General features: G+C 46.4%; 1 protein-coding gene across 9 annotated transcripts in view; it reads right to left on the bottom strand.

The window, feature by feature from the left end:
- Positions 1–8,688, bottom strand: part of LOC107264618 (tyrosine-protein phosphatase Lar) — a 266,051-nt gene that overhangs the window by 149,406 nt on the left and 107,957 nt on the right. The gene's annotated exons all lie outside the window — the stretch shown is intronic.

The raw sequence follows: 8,688 nt of genomic DNA, 5'->3' as shown, positions 1-8,688 counted from the left end.
ACAAAGGTGTTACCGAAGAAGCAAGAAGTAGAAGCTTACAGAACGAGGGAGGGTAGTGGAACGTGAGAGGATAAAATCTGAAAGATGCCAGGAGTAGTACTGGGAATTGAATTGTGAGACGTAGACACGACGACGCCGATGTCGACGCCTACGGGTGGAGGTCGGAGCCCGGAGGCTCTGCAACTCGCTCTTTCGTTACGCCGACAAAGTATAGTCCTTGGCTCACTCCGTGACGTGACATGTTGGCTCCGTCACGTAAACCGAATATTACGTGTGTATATGTGGGCTTAGACGGAGGATGAGTGGGAATAGCTATGGCGATGCTGATGCTGTCAGGAGAGCCAAGAGCCCAGAGAGAGAGAGAGAGAGAGAGAGAGAGAGAGAGAGAGAGAGAGAGAGAGAAGCATATAAATCCATATTTCATGGATTACTCGGATCCAGTACGGAGGTTGAAACGGTCGACGTTTTGGAGGGGAAATTTATAGAGGTGGAGGAGGAGAGAAGGAGAAAGCTAAAGTTGTAACAAAAGTTTAAAGATAGGGGCGAGTAGGGGGGCAAGAATAAAAATGGATGATTAAATTAAAGTAAAAAGCCAAATAAAAAGCAGTAGACGTTTCTGCTTCCCACCGGAGCGACGATGGTCGCCGATGAGAAAACGAGTGGTCGCCTCTCGTTTTCCCGAATTAGTTTGTCCTTTAACGAGCGAGTCCCCCAAGTCCTTTAAATCTGGAGTCTGTCCCTGGGAGACTTGGTCCCTTCGTCACCGATTGTTCACTGAATCTTTTGCTACCAGCTGGTACCCAGCAGGACGATCGTCGCTCAGGAATAAAAATAGTTGCGATCAGCATTCTCGTTCGGCCCTGCAGAAAACACTATTACCCGTTAACGAATGCTTTTAATCCAGTTTGAACTGGATGTACGGTTTTCCGCAGTCAAGGATACAGGAGAGTAAAGGCACGATACACGAGCCAGACCGTGCAAACGTTGGAGCCAGCATCCGATGGAGCGAGATGCTCCCTCCCTTCATTTAGATTTCCGTTTGCCAGTTTACGGGAAGAGACTGACGCAAGAGTACGAGGGCGCCTGCGACATAACGACGCTAACTAAATAATCGGCGTCACTGGCGTCGGTGGCGTCGTCGCGATCGTCCCAGTATATTCCTGCAGCCTCCCGAAATCCCAATAGATGCAGAGTACCGGGTCTTGATCTTGCTGTCCGTTCGCAGCTGAAAAAAAGCACGCTTGGCGAACGCAGAATCCGAAATGTACGAAAGGAGCAGGAGAAGGATAATCAGGTATTATTTTCGTGGAGGTTGGCAAACGGGAGAGGGAAAAATTAAAAATGGTAGTTGAAAGCAGAGACGGGGGGGGGGATGAAGGAAGTAGGGAGGAAATGTTACAGTGACTAGACGGACGGGAAGCACGGAAATGTAAAAAGTTCATTAAAAAGCTTGTTGTCTATTTGTTTTTGTCAGGGGTCAAAATTCTCTCTCTCTCTCTCTCTCTCTCTCTCTCTCTCTCTCTCTCTTCTCCTCTCTGATATCCCCCCTTGGTAAGACCTCAGCCGACAGCCACTCTACTTTCTCCCCCCTCCCCGCCCCTTATCCCTCTGCGCCGTCACGTCACTCGTAACAAGACCGGACAACAATGCTCCGCGGGTCGCCTTTGTCCCGAAAATTCTTTGCGCTTGCGAGCTTTTGTTTGCGCGTCATCTATATTAATTAAAAGTTCCCGACGGACATCGCGGTCGCAAAACTCCTCTGGGCTGTTAGTCCACGTGACTCTGATACGTCAAGTTCGATATTTCCTTGAGACATCGAGGAGACGGTAAACCGGGGCGAATAGATCTTGTCGGTCCTGAGTCATCTTCCCCCGATAGACGTAGGAGGCTGGGATCAGCCGAAAAAAAAATTGTTTAATTTGCCAATTCTAAAAGCTTTTTCAAATTACACACAGATTAGGTGTGAAGCTGGCACATTGTGCAAGCTCGTCTACAGGCGCCGAGCTATCAGGCTTCGGATAAATGAGCCGTTGATTGATATTTACGGCACATGCCATTAACACTGACTTCAACCCAAGTCCTGAGTCGAAGCTTCAGCAGCTTGACGGGCTCATCCGCATCCTGTGAAATATTGAGGATTCGATCGAGACTCGAGTCCTTTTTACTTTCAACCGATTTTCACATCCTCTTCGTTCTTCGAGACCGCCGGACGAAAATTCTTCCGTGTAAATTTAGCCTCGTGACAAGGACGCCTATCGACCTCCACCCTCGGCTTGCTCTGTCTTTTCAATTGATCTTTCATCAGCGATGACGTAACACGGCAGGTCGACGTCATTGCTATAAAAGCACTAAACACGCTTGAAGTTGGCACTTCTGATGTATCATGTAGGTTGGATGAAATTTAACCACAAGTCGTTAACCGGTACGTCTAAATGACCTAAGGACATAAAAGTTCCACTATGGTCTCTTGTACTAGAGTACACACGTGTGATAATAATAGCCGGGCTCTGCCACGTGTTTTCTGGGAAATGGGCAATCAGTGAGTAATTACCGTGGTGATATTTTACTTTGTTTCTTTGCCTCTTTGCCCGAAGTAACAGTCATTAGCGTAATGGTCATTTGTGTCGAAATCATTTACCGAAATTCAGAGAAACTGAAAGCGGGTCCGGAGGATTTTGAATTTTACGAATCGAAAATTACACGTATCCGCGGATACGTGGATACGATTGTACGTACACTTAAATATGCAAAAACGAGTAGGTGTAACCGCATGTGTGAGTGCATGGGGGATGAGGGGGGGGGCTAGAGGAGAAGGTGGATGTATTCCTGTGTAATTCGATCCCTGCCGGGAGGTGCAATGGCGTCCGGTTGATTATGCAATATTCAATCGCGAAAAGTCTGTTTGCCCTCGTGCAATTTGCCGGCAGGGAAAAGCCCGCACGAGTGCAGGGAGGGCTTTTCATTCGGTCAATTCGTCCATTATTGCGATACATTTGCGGGCAAAAAGCCCCGACAACGAGCTTTCAAACGACATGATTTATGCAAATGTTTTTGATTAACTGAAAGCCATGAGCACATATGCACGCGACCTATTGACTTTTTCTTTTACACTGAAATCGTCCGTGAGCCATTAGAGGGTTGGCTTCAGATTTTAACTATAGCCTTAACGCTCTTATCTATATTTAATTTTTTTATTAAATTTGTGAAATTTTCATTCGCATATTCCACCCTCTCGCGAACTCTTGCGAAATGCAGATATATGCTCTTAATAAGAAAAAAAAAAAAGTCAAGGAATCGAAAAACTAATTGAACCCTGCATACGAAGTAGCCCCAGAAAGGAAGGTATTCGATGCCGGACTAAAGCTTCCAAAATGGAGTTAACGCGTGGCCCTTCTTGTGCGCTTCCTAATTGACGCAAAGCCCACCCAAATCAAACCGTAAGCCCACCGTGGAACCCGGGAGACACGAAGCAGGCAACTTAACGCGGCGGCATTGGGACAGCGGTTTGCCGCGAATGTTCTCACGGCAAAGGAGGGATGAAGTCGAACCGGAGATCCAAAAGTGGAAGAAAGGAGTGACCCAGGCGGGAAAGTGAAGCGTGCGTGTATTTTGGGGGAAGAAAGTTCATCCGATAGTGAAACCGGTCCGGCGCTCCCTTTCCTTGTTATTGGTAGGGTCGCGCAAGAGGGGGGAGGGAAAAGGGGTGAAAATTTGAAGTTCCGAAGGGACCAGAAGATTTGAGTCAGGTTCCTGACCCTACATCCAGGATGATCCGGAATGTTCTCTTTGGCGATTTACGCGCTGGAAAATTCGGAAACTCCCACGGGTTTTCTCCTTTTTTCGTCAATTTTTCATTTTCGCATTTTCTTTCCACAAAGCGTTTACGACTTTGTTCTACACTCGTGCCGCACTTGAGAATGGAAAATATTTTGCGTAACCGCAAAGCTTTAGGGATGCCGAACGAGAGGAAGGTGAGTGAAATACCGCGAAGAACCGATGCTTGCGCCGAGGCTACACGGCTGAGGGAGGAAGGAGCTTTTTATTAAGTTCTTCGTTCCCACTCGTGGGCGACCGAATCACTTAACCCACATAAGCATTGACCCGGGAGCGGGGGCCGTGTTGATTCGTACAGAATAGAGTTAGCAGGTAGTAGTAGCAGTAGCGAAAGCTCCACGAGAAAGAGGCTAGTGAATGAGGGTTTGAAGAGGGTAAGGGGGGGGGGGAGCCAGTCACAGTCGAATAAATTTCTTTTTTTTTCAATCCCATCCCGATTCGGCTGGCCCATTTAAACGCGAATTGATGTTTAATAAAAGTTCGCTCGCGAAAGGGTAGCAGTGCGACGGCACTGTGACTGGCTTTCCAGAAAGCTCCATAGCCAGCCTACGCGAGGTCTGTTTGGAGGATGAAATGGCTGCGGTTGTGGCTGTGCGTCCGATAAAAAGAGGGAACACGAACCCTTTGAATGGACACCGAATTGCACAAGCCCAGCCACCCTCCTGTGAAGATGCTACCGCTTAACGGACAAAGATTCATTGTGCCGGGGTTGTCGGGTTGTCGGGTTGGGAGGCCTCCCTTCCGCCACTCGGCACTCGGCACTCGGCTGCACCGCACATACCCTTCAACACTGTAAACACATTCGTGGTTAGTCAGCGGTGAAAAGGCTGCTGAGCTTGTTTTTACGGCTCCTGAAAACATACTGCTGAAAGCTCCGGCGCACAATGAATAATTTATAAAAAACTAAAGATTCCCCGCGCGCCACTTGCGAGTTCCGTGGATCCGTGAACCACCTCCCACCTCCCCCTGGCATATCGCGAACCTGCACTGGGTGTTTCCGCAACCCTCCTCGACCACGTTGTCTTCCGAAGGTATGAGGATCTTCTTCTTTGCTTTTATCACGTCGAAGACGCCCCCTCCCTTACCTCCGGCCCACCCCACCGCCCTCCCTCTGCCTTCTCAAAGCTCTTCCTCACCCTTCAGCGTTCAGCCGCCTCTTGACCCCCTGGGACTTTTTACATGGAATTTCTTAGGGTCAATCGTTTCGACCTTCGATTTTCTTCGGGCCGCCTAAGGGACGATGACGTCGTTGCGACTCTACCGCAGCCGCACTTTGGCATTACTCTTCCGACCGAGGGTGAAAATGGACCAGGATAGGGATGGGTTTGCTGGGGGATGCTGGAGGCAGAAGATTCAGCAGTTGTCGGCGCTTCGGTAGTTAAAACTGTATTAATTAGTCGAGGCCAAGAGAAGCGCCGCGACGCCGGACCAGGGATTCGAGGAGAAATCAAGAGACTCGGTCGAGTCTCGCGCCAAGTACAGGCAACCGGCTGTACAGGGCGCAGCGCGCCGAGACTCTTTACTCGAGTCAACTCCTTATACCTGTGTTTGGAACAAAATATCTTATGAACCGCTATATATGAGGAAAAGTTATTGATACATTCACTATAGGAATTGAAGGTTCTGAAGCGATTGCCACCAAATTCAATACGATTAGTGTACGAGATCAGGGCGTATTGAAATGGCGAGCGAGATGATTTTATTTCAGTTCCGTCGTCGTCGTCGTCTTCGCACGTCCATCACATTTTTTACACGACAGATGGCGCTGACTGCTTTGCCTTCTTTACCTATTTGTACTCTGGATGGTGTTGGTAATTTACGAATACACAACACAATCAAATACACATTGTACGTGAAGCTACCGTTCACACCGAATTTCCAGTTGACATAAGGCTGCTTTCACAATAGTATAGAATCATTAAGGCTTTCATGTGGAGCGCGTGTGTATGCATGTACGTATGTGTGTATGTGTGTGCTTTAACATAGTTCCTCGTACTTTAGGTGAAAATTTTTAGATATATGGGATTTCCAGATGCTCCTCTCCGTAGTATTCTGTAACTAGGTGTCGGATGTGGAAGTCAAGGGTGTCTAGGTGTTCCGCTCCGTAGTTTCTTGTATCTAGGTACTGGATGTGGAAGTCCAGGGTTTCCAGGTATTCCGCTTCGTAGTTTTCTGTATCTAGGTGTCGGATGTGGAAGTTCAGGGTGTTCAGAGGTTCCGCTCCGTAGTTTCCTGCATATCTCCGATTTTGAGAGTCCCGATGTGAATGTCTTTGCGCATCGGGCTAGCAAAAAGGACGATAGTGCTGGGCTTTACGAATTAGTGATATTTCGATAAATTTTCTGTTTGTTGGATTTTTGCCGCATGAGGCCCTAAAGTAAGCTCTATACTGGAATCTGTCTCTAAATTAAGTTTTCTTCTCTAGTCAAATCTTTCTGTAACGCCGCGCTTTTAGGCGATATTTTATGTTATAATTTATTAATGTCTCGCATCTCCTAGTTGCCGTCCGTTGCTTATAGATTTTTCGAATTATCTACTGGCTGAATATTGAGCGCCCTTCTGGCCTACTAGAGTCATAGAAATCCCTCAAAAAACACTTACGTGTAAAAAACTACGCCAAGTACAGGATTGCTGTGAATTTCTCTAACAAAAAGTATTGATATCATATTATTGAGGCCAAGTACATAAGTCATTACATGTTTTCCTATTATATGATCTAGCACTGGTCCATCATTTTAATTATATTTTCAATATTTCCTATACCGTTTTCGCTACTCTTTTATGTTACTGCTGCTTCCCGTATTTAATTATGGTTTAATGGTGATTTAATAATTAATAAAACTTTATGTGATTCCTTATCGAGTACTACTTGGCGGGTCTGTGCCAGGAATTCCAAAGTACTTACTCTTTATACGTGCTCATAGTATTCTAATGCTGTATGTTTGTTATTAAGCTTTTACCGTGTTTATTTTTGACGAGTTATTGTTAATATGCTTTCTATAGACAATTGGTACTGGTTTTGTACCAAATTTATATCAAGAAATGCACGGAGCCGCCAAGTAGTACTCGATAAGGAATCACCTTAAGTTTTATTAATTATTAAATCACCATTAAATCGTAATTAAATACGGGAAGCAGTAGTAACATAAAAAAGTAGCGAAAACGTTATAGGAAATATTGAAAATATAATTAAAATGATGGGCCAGTGCTAGATCATATAATAGGAAAACATGTAGTGACTTATGTACTTGGCCTCAATAATATGATATCAATACTTTTTGTTAGAGGAATTCACAGCAATCCTGTACTTGGCGTAGTTTTTTACACGTAAGTGTTTTTTGGGGGATTAAAGTAATATTACCGTTCGGTAAAAAAAGGAAAACTGACAAGTTCCGCCGTCGCTCGCGCGCAGCGCTGCGATACGGTAACTCGAGAACGGACCGCTGAGCGTAGCCGCGGCCAGCCGTAAAGAATTCATGAAAAATAAATCATTTTCTTCAGCGGCTTCGCGGTGCTCGGAGGTTTCCTTAATGCCGCGATATTTTACAGGCAAGTCTTTAAATCTAATATATTACCCACAGTAATTAAATATAAGTTACAACGCTCCGTGCGAGAAAGTACTGACACGCTGGATGATTATATTTTGACGAAACTTCTGCAGTTCGTAGCTTCGCGACTTATTAACCTTGCAGGTCAATAGTTGACTGTACCCCTGGCGAACCCGCGAAGAATGATCAGGAATACCTGCAGATCCACGATGATCTCGCCCAGCATCCCTTTCGTCATTGATAAATCTCGATAGAAGCACGGTTAGATCGAATATGGGAAAAAAAAACATTCCGCGTCAAGACGGACAACATCGGCCATTACTTTTTTCACCTCATTTTTCGATAAGTTCGTTTATCGCATGAGTGCTTTTCAGAACGGTTAGGGTTATATACTGGCGCGGTAGCTATTTCCCCAAAGGGCCTTTTTTTTTTCCAAACTCGCTACTTTCCAAACGAAGCGGGCACCGTGCACTCTGGGAAAATTGCTGCTGCCTCCCTTCCCGAGAGTCTGGGAAGGAAGTTTTTAATATTGGAAGGTGATTTAAGGCGCCCGGTTAATTAAGAGGGAATGGACCATCCTGAGAGGATTGTGAGCGACCATCCGCGATGATATCCGAGCATCCTCGTCCTTGTTTTCCGATGAGAAAACAGAGAAGGGAAGAAGACAAATGAGCCGCCGCGTATACGTACGTTAGAAAATGTCGGTGTTAATGAAAGTGGAAGAGAGAGAGAGAGAGAGAGAGAGAGAGAGAGAGAGAAATAAAGACGAGAAAACGATAAAGATAAAGATAGGAAGAAAAAAGATGCTGGACGACCGGGATCCATTGGCATTATAAATATGAGATGTAAGCCGTTACCTAAAGTCTGCACGGAGGCTGCAGATCGAAAGGGACTTCCGGCGAAGGTTATGATCCCTTTTGATTGCCAGTGGGTAGTCCCTTCGCTTAAATAAGAATCAGCCCGATATAAGCCGGGTTTTCAATATGCTTTCAGACGTCGTGGCGTTTTTACCCAAATGAAGACTGATACCGGCACCGTCGGCGTCGGCCTCTCCTACCGACGCTCCATTCACCCAACCCCCCAGGCCTGTTTATCATTTTCGCCCACTATCGCCAGCGCGATTTCGTGCCACGCGACGCCGCGACTTAAACGTAGCGTCGCGACGCCGACGCCGTAACGACCCCGTTGAGAGTAATTCGTATAAAAGCCTACGGGGAGATTGACGGGGAGCTTCCCTTTCGTGAGCTTCCGATTTCTTTCATTTCTTCATCCACAGGAAAAAGGACGCCAGGCGTCCACCCCCCCC

This window comes from Cephus cinctus, unplaced genomic scaffold, assembly GCF_000341935.2.
Source record: "Cephus cinctus unplaced genomic scaffold, Ccin1 Ccin1_scaffold0189, whole genome shotgun sequence".
NCBI lineage: Eukaryota > Metazoa > Arthropoda > Insecta > Hymenoptera > Cephidae > Cephus > Cephus cinctus.
The sequence above is the reverse complement of the archived record's forward strand: the minus strand, read 5'-3'. Positions and strand labels throughout refer to the sequence as shown.